This window comes from Rutidosis leptorrhynchoides, chromosome 1 (assembly GCF_046630445.1).
Source record: "Rutidosis leptorrhynchoides isolate AG116_Rl617_1_P2 chromosome 1, CSIRO_AGI_Rlap_v1, whole genome shotgun sequence".
Lineage (NCBI taxonomy): Eukaryota > Viridiplantae > Streptophyta > Magnoliopsida > Asterales > Asteraceae > Rutidosis > Rutidosis leptorrhynchoides.
In genome coordinates this window covers 564,379,344-564,396,183 of record NC_092333.1, presented here as the reverse complement: position 1 = coordinate 564,396,183, position 16,840 = coordinate 564,379,344, and positions in this window count along the sequence as shown.

Sequence of the window (16,840 nt, the reverse complement as noted above, 5' to 3'; positions counted from 1 at the left end):
AATATATTACATCGACATATGTTTCTTGAATGCAGTTTTTACACAATATCATACAAACATGGACTCCAAATCTTGTTCTTATTTTAGTATGCAACAGCGGAAGCTCTTAGTATTCACCTGAGAATAAACATGCTTTAAACGTCAACAAAAATGTTGGTGAGTTATAGGTTTAACCTATATATATCAAATCGTAACAATAGACCACAAGATTTCATATTTCAATATACATCCCATACATAGAGATAAAAATCATTCATATGGTGAACACCTGGTAACCGACATTAACAAGATGCATATATAAGAATATCCCCATCATTCCGGAACACCCTTCGGATATGATATAAATTTCGAAGTACTAAAGCATCCGGTACTTTGGATGGGGTTTGTTAGGCCCAATAGATCTATCTTTAGGATTCGCGTTAATTAGGGTGTCTGTTCCCTAATTATTAGATTACCAGACTTAATAAAAAGGGTCATATTCGATTTCGATAATTCAACCATAGAATGTAGTTTCACGTACTTGTGTCTATTTTGTAAATCATTTATAAAACCTGCATGTATTCTCATCCCAAAAATATTAGATTTTAAAAGTGGGACTATAACTCACTTTCACAGATTTTTACTTCGTCGGGAAGTAAGACTTGGCCACTGGTCGATTCACGAACCTATAACAAATATGTACATATATATCAAAGTATGTTCAAAATGTATTTACAACATTTTTAAATCGTTTTACTGTTTTAAGTTTATTAAGTCAGCTGTCCTTGTTAGTAACCTACAACTAGTTGTCCATAATTAGATGTACAGAAATAAATCGATATATATTATCTTGAATCAATCCACGACCCAGTGTATACACGTCTCAGGCTAGATCACAACTCAAACTATATATATTTTTGGAATCAACCTCAACCCTGTATAGCTAACTCCAACATTACTGCATATAGAGTGTCTATGGTTGTTCCAAATAATATATATAGATGGGTCGATATGATATGTCAAAACATTTGCATACGTGTCTATGTATCCCAAGATTACATAATATATTAGAATACATGTATAATACAATATAAGTTAGCTAGAATATGATTAATATAGATTTGTTACCAATTTTCACGTAGCTACAACAAGCAAAAATAACCAATCTTGTTTTACCCATAACTTCTTCATTTTAAATCCGTTTTGAGTGAATCAAATTGCTATGGTTTCATATTGAACTTAAATTTATGAATCTATACAGAAAAAGTATAAGTTTATAGTCGGAATTATAGGTTACAAGTTATTTTTGTAAAGGTAGTTATTTCAGTCGAAAGAACGACGTCTAGATGACCATTTTGGAAAACATACTTCCACTTTGAGTTTAAACATGATTTTTGGATATAGTTTCATGTTCATAAGAAAAATCATTTTCCCAAAAGAACAACTTTTAAATCAAAATTTATCATAGTTTTTAATTAACTAACCCAAACCGCCCGCGGCGTTACTACAACGGCGTATATCCGATTTTACGGTGTTTTTCGTGTTTTCCGGTTTTAAATCATTAAGTTAGAATATCATATAGATATATAACATGTGTTTAGTTGATTTTAAAAGTCAAGTTAGAAGGATTAACTTTTGTTTGCGAACAAGTTTAGAATTAACTAAACTATGTTCTAGTGATTTCAAGTTTAAACCTTCGAATAAGATAGCTTTATATGTATGAATCGAATGATGTTATGAACATCATTACTGCCTCAAGTTTTTTGGATAAAACTACTGAAAATGAGAAAAATGGATCTAGCTTCAAAGGATCCTTGGATGGCTTGAAAGTTCTTGAAGCAGAATCATGACACGAAAACAAGTTCAAGTAAGATTTCCACTCGAAATAAGATTGTTATAGTTATAGAAATTGAATCAAAGTTTGAATATGAGTATTACCTTGTATTAGAAAGATATCTTACTGTAAATAAAAAAGATTTCTTGAAGTTGGATGATCACTTTACAAGATTGGAAGTAAGCTAGCAAACTTGGAAGTATTCTTGATTTTATGAAACTAGAACTTATAGAATTTATGAAGAACACTTAGAACTTGAAGATAGAACTTGAGAGAGCTCACTTAGATGAATAAATTTGAAGAATGGAAGTGTTTGTAGGTGTTTTTGGTCGTTGGTATATGGATTAGATATAAAGGATGTGTAATTTTATTTTCATATAAATAAGTCATGAATGATTACTCATATTTTTGTAATTTTATGAGATATTTCATGCTAGTTGCCAAATGATGGTTCCCACATGTGTTAGGTGACTCACATGGGCTGCTAAGAGCTGATCATTGGAGTGTATATACCAATAGTACATACATCTAAAAGCTGCGTATTGTACGAGTACGAATACAGGTGCATACGAGTAGAATTGTTGATGAAACTGAACGAGGATGTAATTGTAAGCATTTTTGTTAAGTAGAAGTATTTTGATAAGTGTCTTGAAGTCTTTCAAAAGTGTATGAATACATATTAAAACACTACATGTATATACATTTTAACTGAGTCGTTAAGTCATCGTTAGTCGTTACATGTAAATGTTGATTTGAAACCTTTAAGTTAACGATCTTGTTAAATGTTGTTAACCCAATGTTTATTATATCTAATGAGATGTTAAATTATTATATTATCATGATATTATGATATATTAATATATCTTAATATGATATATATACATTTAAATGTCGTTACAACGATAATCGTTACATATATGTCTCGTTTCGAAATCATTAAGTTAGTAGTCTTGTTTTTACATATGTAGTTCATTGTTAACACACTTAATGATATATTTAAATATCATTTTATCATGTTAAATAAAGTATATCAATATCTTAATATGATACATATGTATTTAGTATACGTTATCATAATGATAATCGTTATATATATCATTTCGAGTTTCTTAACTTAGTAATGTCATTTCTTATGTATATCACACATTGTTAATATACTTAGTGAGATACTTACTCATCATAATCTCATGTCAACCATATATATATGTCTATATATACCACAACATGTAGTTTTTACAAATTTGTAACGTTCGTGAATCGCCTGTCAACTTGTGTGATCAATTGTCTATATGAAACTTATTTCATTTAATCAAGTCTTAACAAGTTTGATTGCTTAACACGTTGGAAACATTTAGTCATGTAAATATCAATCTCAATTAATATATATAATGTAGTTTCATTTACTTGTGTCTATTTCGTAAAATATTTATAAAATTGCATGTATTCTCATCCCAAAATATTAGATTTTTAAAAGTGGGACTATAACTCACTTTCACAGATTTTTACTTCGTCGGGAAGTAAGACTTGGCCACTGGTCGATTCACGAACCTATAACAAATATGTATATATGTATCAAAGTATGTTCAAAATATATTTACAACATTTTTAATACGTTTTACTGTTTTAAGTATATTAAGTCAGTTGTCCTCGTTAGTAACCTACATCTAGTTGTGCATAGTTAGATGTACAGAAATAAATCGATATATATTACCCAGTGTATACACGTCTCAGGCTAGATCACAACTCAAAGTATATATATTTTTGGAATCAACCTCAACCCTGTATAGCTAACTCCAGCATTAATGCATATAGAGTGTCTATGGTTGTTCCAAATAATATATATAGATGGGTCGATATGATATGTCAAAACATTTGCATACGTGTCTATGGTATCCCAAGATTACATAATATATTAGAATACATGTATAATACAATATAAGTTAGCTAGGATATGATTAATATAGATTTGTTACCAATTTTCACGTAGCTACAACAAGCAAAAATATCCAATCTTGTTTTACCCATAACTTCTTCTTTTTAAATCCGTTTTGAGTGTTTCAAGTTGCTATGGTTTCATATCGAACTTAAGTTTATGAATCTAAACAGAAAAAGTATAAGTTTATAGTCGGAAATACAGGTTACAAGTCATTTTTGTAAAGGTAGTCATTTCAGTCGAAAGAACAACGTCTAGATGACCATTTTGGAAAACATACTTCCACTTTGAGTTTAACCATGATTTTTGGATATAGTTTCATGTTCATAAGAAAAATCATTTTCCAAGAAGAAAAACTTTTAAATCAAAGTTTATCATAGTTTTTAATTAACTAACCCAAAACAGCTCGCGGTGTTACTACGACAGCGTATATCCGGTTTTACGGTGTTTTTCGTGTTTTCCGGTTTTAAATCATTAAGTTAGCATATCATATAGATATAGAACATGTGTTTAGTTGATTTTAAAAGTCAAGTTAGAAGGATTAACTTTTGTTTGTGAACAAGTTTAGAATTAACTAAACTATGTTCTAGTGATTACAAGTTTAAACCTTCGAATAAGATAGTTTTATATATATGAATCGAATGATGTTATGAACATCATTACTACCTCAATTTTAGTAGGTAAACCTACTGGAAGTGACAAAAAATGATCTAGCTTCAAAGAATCTTGGATGGCTTGAAAGTTCTTGAAGTAGGATCATGACACAAAACAAGTTCAAGTAAGATTTTTACTCGAATTAAGATAGTTTATAGTTATAGAAATTGAATCAAAGTTTGAATATGAATATTACCTTGAATAAGAAAGATAACCTACTGTAAATAACAAAGGTTTCTTGATCTTAGATGATTACTTGGAATGGATTAGAAAGCTTGGAAGTAAAACTAGTAAACTTGAAAGGATTTTCGAAGTGTTCTTGAAGTGTTCTTCCTAAGATGATTATAGCTTGATTCTTGAAGTAATTTTTGATGAAGATGATGATTAGCTACAGGAAAAATTCATTCATAAGTGTGTGTGTGTGTGTGTGTGTTGAGAGAGAATTAGAAAGAGAATTGGAAGTGAAATGGAGTGAATGATGAGTGGTAAGTGGTGAGTGGTGAGTGGGGTTAAAAGGAGTTGTAGTTAGTTGAATAGTTCATGGTAGAAGTTAAAATTGATTAGTCATGCATGACATAATCAAGATTAGAATCCCATGCTAGTTCCTATTGATATATACCCATAGTAAGTACGTCTAGAAGCTGTGTATAATACGGGTTTGAATACGACTAGAATTCTTGATGAAAAAAGAATGGGAATGTAACTGTAACCATTTTCGTTAAGTATGAGTGTTTTGATATATGTCTTGAAGTCTTTTAAAAGTATATTAATACATCTAAATACACTACATGTATATACATTTTAACTGAGTCGTTAAGTCATCGTTGGTCGTTACATGTAAGTGTTGTTTTGAAACCTTTAAGTTAACGATCTCATTTAATGTTGTTAACCCATTGTTTATTATATCTAATGAGATGTTAAATTATTATATTATCATGATGTTATGATATATTAATATATCTTAATATGATATATATACATTTAAATTGAAATGTCCCGTTCTTATTGATTAAAAACGTTCCATATTAATTGATTTCGTTGCGAGGTTTTGACCTCTATATGAGACGTTTTTCAAAGACTGCATTCATTTTAAAACAAACCATAACCTTTATTTCATCAATAAAGGTTTAAAAAGCTTTACGTAGATTATCAAATAATGATAATCTAAAATATCCTGTTTACACACGACCATTACATAATGGTTTACAATACAAATATGTTACAACAAAATAAGTTTCTTGAATGCAGTTTTTACACAATATCATACAAGCATGGACTCCAAATCTCGTCCTTATTTAAGTATGTGACAGCGGAAGCTCTTAATAATCACCTGAGAATAAACATGCTTAAAACGTCAACAAAAATGTTGGTGAATTATAGGTTTAACCTATATATATCAAATCATAATAATAGACCACAAGATTTCATATTTCAATACACATCCCATACATAGAGATAAAAATCATTCATATGGTGAACACCTGGTAACCGACAATAACAAGATGCATATATAAGAATATCCCCATCATTCCGGGACACCCTTCGGATATGATATAAATTTCGAAGTACTAAAGCATCCGGTACTTTGGATGGGGTTTGTTAGGCCCAATAGATCTATCTTTAGGATTCGCGTCAATTAGGGTGTCTGTTCCCTAATTCTTAGATTACCAGACTTAATAAAAAGGGGCATATTCGATTTCGATAATTCAACCATAGAATGTAGTTTCACGTACTTGTGTCTATTTTGTAAATCATTTATAAAACCTGCATGTATTCTCATCCCAAAAATATTAGATTTTAAAAGTGGGACTATAACTCACTTTTACAGATTTTTACTTCGTCGGGAAGTAAGACTTGGCCACTGGTTGATTCACGAACCTATAACAATATATACATATATATCAAAGTATGTTCAAAATATATTTACAACATTTTTAATATATTTTGATGTTTTAAGTTTATTAAGTCAGCTGTCCTCGTTAGTAACCTACAACTAGTTGTCCACAGTTAGATGTACAGAAATAAATCGATAAATATTATCTTGAATCAATCCACGACCCAGTGTATACGTATCTCAGTATTGATCACAACTCAAACTATATATATTTTGGAATCAACCTCAACCCTGTATAGCTAACTCCAACATTCACATATAGAGTGTCTATGGTTGTTCCGAAATATATATAGATGTGTCGACATGATAGGTCGAAACATTGTATACGTGTCTATGGTATCTCAAGATTACATAATATACAATACAAGTTGATTAAGTTATGGTTGGAATAGATTTGTTACCAATTTTCACGTAGCTAAAATGAGAAAAATTATCCAATCTTGTTTTACCCATAACTTCTTCATTTTAAATCCGTTTTGAGTGAATCAAATTGCTATGGTTTCATATTGAACTCTATTTGATGAATCTAAATAGAAAAGTATAGGTTTATAGTCGGAAAAATAAGTTACAAGTCGTTTTTGTAAAGGTAGTCATTTCAGTCGAAAGAACGACGTCTAGATGACCATTTTAGAAAACATACTTCCACTTTGAGTTTAACCATAATTTTTGGATATAGTTTCATGTTCATAATAAAAATCATTTTCTCAGAATAACAACTTTTAAATCAAAGTTTATCATAGTTTTTAATTAGCTAACCCAAAACAGCCCGCGGTGTTACTACGACGGCGTAAATCCGGTTTTACGGTGTTTTTCGTGTTTCCAGGTTTTAAATCATTAAGTTAGCATATCATATAGATATAGAACATGTGTTTAGTTGATTTTAAAAGTCAAGTTAGAAGGATTAACTTTTGTTTGCGAACAAGTTTAGAATTAACTAAACTATGTTCTAGTGATTACAAGTTTAAACCTTCGAATAAGATAGCTTTATATGTATGAATCGAATGATGTTATGAACATCATTACTACCTTAAGTTCCTTGGATGAACCTACTGGAAAAGAGAAAAATGGATCTAGCTTCAATGGATCCTTGGATGGCTCAAAGTTCTTGAAGCAAAATCATGACACGAAAACAAGTTCAAGTAAGATCATCACTTGAAATAAGATTGTTATAGTTATAGAAATTGAACCAAAGTTTGAATATGATTATTACCTTGTATTAGAATGATAACCTACTGTAAGAAACAAAGATTTCTTGAGGTTGGATGATCACCTTACAAGATTGGAAGTGAGCTAGCAAACTTGAAAGTATTCTTGATTTTATGAAACTAGAACTTTTGGAATTTATGAAGAACACTTAGAACTTGAAGATAGAACTTGAGAGAGATCAATTAGATGAAGAAAATTGAAGAATGAAAGTGTTTGTAGGTGTTTTTGGTCGTTGGTGTATGGATTAGATATAAAGGATATGTAATTTTGTTTTCATGTAAATAAGTCATGAATGATTACTCATATTTTTGTAATTTTATGAGATATTTCATGCTAGTTGCCAAATGATGGTTCCCACATGTGTTAGGTGACTCACATGGGCTGCTAAGAGCTGATCATTGGAGTGTATATACCAATAGTACATACATCTAAAAGCTGTGTATTGTACGAGTACGAATACGGGTGCATACGAGTAGAATTGTTGATGAAACTGAACGAGGATGTAATTGTAAGCATTTTTGTTAAGTAGAAGTATTTTGATAAGTGTATTGAAGTCTTTCAAAAGTGTATAAATACATATTAAAACACTACATGTATATACATTTTAACTGAGTCGTTAAGTCATCGTTAGTCGTTACATGTAAGTGTTGTTTTGAAACCTTTAGGTTAACGATCTTGTTAAATGTTGTTAACTCAATGTTTATAATATCAAATGAGATTTTAAATTATTATATTATCATGATATTATCATGTATGAATATCTCTTAATATGATATATATACATTAAATGTCTTTACAACGATAATCGTTACATATATGTCTCGTTTAAAAATCATTAAGTTAGTAGTCTTGTTTTTACATATGTAGTTCATTGTTAATATACTTTATGATATGTTTTCTTATCATAGTATCATGTTAACTATATATATATATCCATATATATGTCATCATATAGTTTTTACAAGTTTTAACGTTCGTGAATCACCGATCAACTTGGGTGGTCAATTGTCTATATGAAACATATTTCAATTAATCAAGTCTTAACAAGTTTGATTGCTTAACATGTTGGAAACATTTAATCATGTAAATATCAATCTCAATTAATATATATAAACATGTAAAAGTTCGGGTCACTACAGTACCTACCCGTTAAATAAATTTCGTCCCGAAATTTTAAGCTGTTGAAGGTGTTGACGAATCTTCTGGAAATAGATGCGGGTATTTCTTCTTCATCTGATCTTCACGCTCCCAGGTGAACTCGGGTCCTCTACGAGCATTCCATCGAACCTTAACAATTGGTATCTTGTTTTGCTTAAGTCTTTTAACCTCACGATCCATTATTTCGACGGGTTCTTCGATGAATTGGAGTTTTTCGTTGATTTGGATTTCATCTAACGGAATAGTGAGATCTTCTTTAGCAAAACATTTCTTCAAATTCGAGACGTGGAAAGTGTTATGTACAGCCGCGAGTTGTTGAGGTAACTCAAGTCGGTAAGCTACTGGTCCGACATGATCAATAATCTTGAATGGTCCAATATACCTTGGATTTAATTTCCCTCGTTTACCAAATCGAACAACGCCTTTCCAAGGTGAAACTTTAAGCATGACCATCTCTCCAATTTCAAATTCTATATCTTTTCTTTTAATGTCAGCGTAGCTCTTTTGTCGACTTTGGGCGGTTTTCAACCGTTGTTGAATTTGGATGATCTTCTCGGTAGTTTCTTGTATAATCTCCGGACCCGTAATCTGTCTATCCCCCACCTCACTCCAACAAATCGGAGACCTGCACTTTCTACCATAAAGTGCTTCAAACGGCGCCATCTCAATGCTTGAATGGTAGCTGTTGTTGTAGGAAAATTCTGCTAACGGTAGATGTCGATCCCAACTGTTTCCGAAATCAATAACACATGCTCGTAGCATGTCTTCAAGCGTTTGTATCGTCCTTTCGCTCTGCCCATCAGTTTGTGGATGATAGGCAGTACTCATGTCTAGACGAGTTCCTAATGCTTGCTGTAATGTCTGCCAGAATCTTGAAATAAATCTGCCATCCCTATCAGAGATAATAGAGATTGGTATTCCATGTCTGGAGACGACTTCCTTCAAATATAGTCGTGCTAACTTCTCCATCTTGTCATCTTCTCTTATTGGTAGGAAGTGTGCTGATTTGGTGAGACGATCAACTATTACCCAAATAGTATCAAAACCACTTGCAGTCCTTGGCAATTTAGTGATGAAATCCATGGTAATGTTTTCCCATTTCCATTCCGGGATTTCGGGTTGTTGAAGTAGACCTGATGGTTTCTGATGCTCAGCTTTGACCTTAGAACACGTCAAACATTCTCCTACGTATTTAGCAACATTGGCTTTCATACCCGGCCACCAAAAATGTTTCTTGAGATCCTTGTACATCTTCCCCGTTCCAGGATGTATTGAGTATCTGGTTTTATGAGCTTCTCTAAGTACCATTTCTCTCATATCTCCAAATTTTGGTACCCAAATCCTTTCAGCCCTATACCGGGTTCCGTCTTCCCGAATATTAAGATGCTTCTCCGATCCTTTGGGTATTTCATCCTTTAAATTTCCCTCTTTTAAAACTCCTTGTTGCGCCTCCTTTATTTGAGTAGTAATGTTATTATGAATCATTATATTCATAGATTTTACTCGAATGGGTTCTCTGTCCTTCCTGCTCAAGGCATCGGCTACCACATTTGCCTTCCCCGGGTGGTAACGAATCTCAAAGTCGTAATCATTCAATAATTCAATCCACCTACGCTGCCTCATATTCAGTTGTTTCTGATTAAATATGTGTTGAAGACTTTTGTGGTCGGTATATATAATACTTTTGACCCCATATAAGTAGTGCCTCCAAGTCTTTAATGCAAAAACAACCGCGCCTAATTCCAAATCATGCGTCGTATAATTTTGTTCGTGAATCTTCAATTGTCTAGACGCATAAGCAATCACCTTCGTTCGTTGCATTAATACACAACCGAGACCTTGCTTTGATGCATCACAATAAATCACAAAATCATCATTCCCTTCAGGCAATGACAATATAGGTGCCGTAGTTAGCTTTTTCTTCAATAACTGAAACGCTTTCTCTTGTTCATCATTCCATCCAAATTTCTTCCCTTTATGCGTTAATGCAGTCAAGGGTTTTGCTATTCTGGAAAAGTCTTGGATGAACCTTCTGTAGTAACCAGCTAGTCCTAAAAACTGGCGTATGTGTTTCGGAGTTTTCGGGGTTTCCCACTTTTCAACAGTTTCTATCTTTGCCGGATCCACCTTAATACTTTCTTTGTTCACTATGTGACCGAGGAATTGAACTTCTTCCAACCAAAATGCACACTTTGAAAACTTAGCGTACAATTCTTCCTTCCTCAATACTTCTAACACCTTTCTCAAATGTTCACCGTGTTCTTGGTCATTCTTTGAGTAAATAAGTATGTCATCAATGAAAACAATGACAAACTTGTCAAGGTATGGTCCACACACTCGGTTCATAAGGTCCATGAACACAGCTGGTGCATTAGTTAAACCAAACGGCATGACCATAAACTCGTAATGACCGTAACGTGTTCTGAAAGCAGTCTTTGGAATATCATCTTCTTTCACCCGCATTTGATGATACCCGGAACGTAAGTCAATCTTTGAATAAACAGACGAGCCTTGTAGTTGATCAAATAAGTCGTCGATTCTTGGTAGTGGGTAGCGGTTCTTGATGGTAAGTTTGTTCAACTCTCGGTAGTCGATACACAACCTGAATGTACCATCTTTCTTCTTGACAAACAAAACAGGAGCTCCCCACGGTGATGTGCTTGGTCGAATGAAACCACGCTCTAAAAGTTCTTGTAATTGGCTTTGCAGTTCTTTCATCTCGCTGGGTGCGAGTCTGTAAGGAGCACGAGCTATTGGTGCAGCTCCTGGTACAAGATCTATTTGAAATTCAACGGATCGATGTGGGGGTAATCCCGGTAATTCTTTCGGAAATACATCGGGAAATTCTTTTGCAATGGGAACATCATTGATGCTCTTTTCTTCAGTTTGTACTTTCTCGACGTGTGCTAGAATAGCATAGCAACCTTTTCTTATTAGTTTTTGTGCCTTCAAATTACTAATAAGATGTAGCTTCGTGTTGCCCTTTTCTCCGTACACTATTAAGGGTTTTCCTTTTTCTCGTATAATGCGAATTGCATTTTTGTAACAAACGATCTCCGCTTTCACTTCTTTCAACCAGTCCATACCGATTATCACATCAAAACTCCCTAACTCCACTGGTATCAAATCAATCTTAAATGTTTCGCTAACCAGTTTAATTTCTCGATTCCGACATATATTATCTGCTGAAATTAATTTACCATTTGCTAATTCGAGTAAAAATTTACTATCCAAAGGCGTCAATGGACAACTTAATTTAGCACAAAAATCTCTACTCATATAGCTTCTATCCGCACCCGAATCAAATAAAACGTAAGCAGATTTATTGTCAATAAGAAACGTACCCGTAACAAGCTCCGGGTCTTCCTGTGCCTCTACCGCATTAATATTGAAAACTCTTCCACGGCCTTGTCCATTCGTGTTCTCCTGGTTCGGGCAATTTCTAATAATGTGGCCTGGTTTTCCACATTTATAACAAACTACATTGGCATAACTTGCTCCGACACTACTTGCTCCGCCATTACTCGTTCCGACACCATTTGTTCCTTTCGTTCTATTAACCCCTGGTCCGTAGACCTCACACTTCGCCGCGCTATGACCATTTCTTTTACACTTGTTGCAAAATTTGGTGCAGAACCCCGAGTGATTCTTTTCACACCTTTGGCATAGCTGCTTCTGATTGTTGTTGTTGTTGCGGTTATTATTGTTGGGATGATTGTTGTAGTTGCTGTTGTTGTTGTTGTTGTTGTTGTTGTTGGGCCGTTTGTTGTAGTTGCGATTGATGTTGCGATTGTTGAGATAATTGTTGCGATTATTGTTGTAATTACTGTTGTTGTTGTATTGGTGATTCTTATCACCGTTTTCCTCCCACTTTCTTTTGACTTGCTTCACATTGGCCTCTTCAGCAGTCTGTTCTTTAATTCTTTCTTCAATCTGGTTCACTAGTTTGTGAGCCATTCTACATGCCTGTTGTATGGAGGCGGGCTCGTGTGAACTTATATCTTCTTGGATTCTTTCCGGTAATCCTTTCACAAACGCGTCGATCTTCTCTTCCTCATCTTCGAATGCTCCCGGACACAATAGGCACAATTCTGTGAATCGTCTTTCGTACGTGGTAATATCAAATCCTTGGGTTCGTAACCCTCTAAGTTCTGTCTTGAGCTTATTGACCTCGGTTCTGGGACGGTACTTCTCGTTCATCAAGTGCTTGAATGCTGACCACGGTAGTGCGTACGCATCATCTTGTCCCACTTGCTCTAGATAGGTATTCCACCATGTTAACGCAGAACCTGTGAAGGTATGCGTAGCGTACTTCACTTTGTCCTCTTCAGTACACTTACTTATGGCAAACACCGATTCAACCTTCTCGGTCCACCGTTTCAATCCGATCGGTCCTTCGGTTCCATCAAATTCCAAAGGTTTGCAGGCAGTGAATTCTTTGTAGGTGCATCCTACACGATTTCCTGTACTGCTAGATCCAAGGTTATTGTTGGTATGTAGCGCAGCCTGTACTGCGGCTATGTTTGAAGCTAGAAAAGTACGGAATTCCTCTTCATTCATATTCACGGTGTGTCGAGTAGTCGGTGCCATTTCCTTCAAAATAGTTAAATGGAACAAGTTAATCATACAGAATATTAAGAGTAGTTAATAGTATTTCGTAGCATAATATGAACTCATTTATAAAAGCTTTTTCTTCATATTAGCGTTTTATAAGTTTAAATTCGGGTAGTACCTACCCGTTAAGTTCATACTTAGTAGCTAATATACAATTCAACTACTACAATTCTATATGAAAAACTGATTATAATAATATTTCGCGTTCAAACTTTTATACAATATTTTACAAACTTACAATACCGCTTATTTTACATAAAGCATGAAATATAGCACACAATAACTTTGATACAAGATAGTTGTGAAGACAATTCTAGCTAGTACACAAGTCGTTCGGCAAAGGCAATAAAGACACGTAATTCATACGTCCAGAAACAAGTCATGCATTCTGGTTTTACTAGGACTACTTCCCATCCTTGGTCTTGTGCAACATAACCGTTATGGCCGTTGATAAGACAGCGTGTTGTAACGTCATCAAAGGGACGAGGGTTACGTAATGTCCAACAGTCCCGTAATAATCTAAAAACCTCATTTCTTACCCCAATTACCGACTCCGTCACTTGTGGAAACGTTTTGTTTAATAGTTGTAGCCCGATGTTCTTGTTCTCACTTTGGTGAGAAGCGAACATTACTAATCCGTAAGCATAACATGCTTCTTTATGTTGCATGTTAGCCGCTTTTTCTAAATCACGAAGTCCAATATTCGGATATATTGAGTCAAAATAATTTCTTAACCCGTTGCGTAAAATAGCATTTGGGTTCCCCGCAATATATGCGTCAAAGTAAACACATCGTAACTTATGGGTTTCCCAATGTGATATCCCCCATCTTTCAAACGAAAGTCTCTTATAAACCAAGACATTCTTGGAACGTTCTTCGAATGTCTTACAAACTGATCTCGCCTTAAATAGTTGTGCCGAAGAATTCTGGCCGACTCTAGACAAGATTTCATCAATCATGTCTCCGGGTAGGTCTCTTAAAATATTGGGTTGTCTATCCATTTTGTGTTTTTAAACTGTAAAATAGACAAGAGTTAGATTCATAAAAAAAAATACTTATTAATACAAGCAATTTTTACATATATCATAAAGCATAAGAACACTATATTCCATATATTACACCACACGAATACAACTATCTTATTCCGACTCGCTCGTTTCTTCTTCTTCGGTTTTGGTTCGTTTTGCCAAGTTTCTAGGGATATATGATGTTCCCCTAATACGAGCCGTCGTTGTCCACATTGGTTTAGAAAAACCTGGTGGTTTAGAGGTTCCCGGGTCATTGTTACAACTTAAGGACTTCGGGGGTTGACGATACATATAAAGTTCATCGGGGTTGGAATTAGATTTCTCTATTTTTATGCCCTTTCCCTTATTATTTTCTTTTGCCTTTTTAAATTCAGTTGGGGTAATTTCTATAACATCATCGGAATTCTCGTCGGAATCCGATTCATCGGAGAATTGGTAATCCTCCCAATATTTTGCTTCCTTGGCGGAAACACCATTGACCATAATTAACTTTGGTCGGTTGGTTGAGGATTTTCTTTTACTTAACCGTTTTATTATTTCCCCCACCGGTTCTATTTCTTCATCCGGTTCCGATTCTTCTTCCGGTTCCGATTCTTCTTCCGGTTCCGACTCTTCTTCTGGTTCCTCTTCGGGAACTTGTGAATCAGTCCACAAATCATTCCAATTTACATTTGACTCTTCATTATTATTAGGTGAGTCAATGGGACTTGTTCTAGAGGTAGACATCTATCACATAATATCAAACACGTTAAGAGATTAATATATCACATAATATTCATATGTTAAAAATATATAGTTTCCAACAAAAATGTTAAGCAATCATTTTTAAAGAAAACACGGTCGAAGTCCAGACTCACTAATGCATCCTAACAAACTCGATAAGACACACTAATGCAAATTTTCTGGTTCTCTAAGACCAACGCTCGGATACCAACTGAAATGTCCCGTTCTTATTGATTAAAAACGTTCCATATTAATTGATTTCGTTGCGAGGTTTTGACCTCTATATGAGACGTTTTTCAAAGACTGCATTCATTTTAAAACAAACCATAACCTTTATTTCATCAATAAAGGTTTAAAAAGCTTTACGTAGATTATCAAATAATGATAATCTAAAATATCCTGTTTACACACGACCATTACATAATGGTTTACAATACAAATATGTTACAACAAAATAAGTTTCTTGAATGCAGTTTTTACACAATATCATACAAGCATGGACTCCAAATCTCGTCCTTATTTAAGTATGTGACAGCGGAAGCTCTTAATAATCACCTGAGAATAAACATGCTTAAAACGTCAACAAAAATGTTGGTGAATTATAGGTTTAACCTATATATATCAAATCATAATAATAGACCACAAGATTTCATATTTCAATACACATCCCATACATAGAGATAAAAATCATTCATATGGTGAACACCTGGTAACCGACAATAACAAGATGCATATATAAAAATATCCCCATCATTCCGGGACACCCTTCGGATATGATATAAATTTCGAAGTACTAAAGCATCCGGTACTTTGGATGGGGTTTGTTAGGCCCAATAGATCTATCTTTAGGATTCGCGTCAATTAGGGTGTCTGTTCCATAATTCTTAGATTACCAGACTTAATAAAAAGGGGCATATTCGATTTCGATAATTCAACCATAGAATGTAGTTTCACGTACTTGTGTCTATTTTGTAAATCATTTATAAAACCTGCATGTATTCTCATCCCAAAAATATTAGATTTTAAAAGTGGGACTATAACTCACTTTTACAGATTTTTACTTCGTCGGGAAGTAAGACTTGGCCACTGGTTGATTCACGAACCTATAACAATATATACATATATATCAAAGTATGTTCAAAATATATTTACAACATTTTTAATATATTTTGATGTTTTAAGTTTATTAAGTCAGCTGTCCTCGTTAGTAACCTACAACTAGTTGTCCACAGTTAGATGTACAGAAATAAATCGATAAATATTATCTTGAATCAATCCACGACCCAGTGTATACGTATCTCAGTATTGATCACAACTCAAACTATATATATTTTGGAATCAACCTCAACCCTGTATAGCTAACTCCAACATTCACATATAGAGTGTCTATGGTTGTTCCGAAATATATATAGATGTGTCGACATGATAGGTCGAAACATTGTATACGTGTCTATGGTATCTCAAGATTACATAATATACAATACAAGTTGATTAAGTTATGGTTGGAATAGATTTGTTACCAATTTTCACGTAGCTAAAATGAGAAAAATTATCCAATCTTGTTTTACCCATAACTTCTTCATTTTAAATCCGTTTTGAGTGAATCAAATTGCTATGGTTTCATATTGAACTCTATTTGATGAATCTAAATAGAAAAGTATAGGTTTATAGTCGGAAAAATAAGTTACAAGTCGTTTTTGTAAAGGTAGTCATTTCAGTCGAAAGAACGACGTCTAGATGACCATTTTAGAAAACATACTTCCACTTTGAGTTTAACCATAATTTTTGGATATAGTTTCATGTTCATAATAAAAATC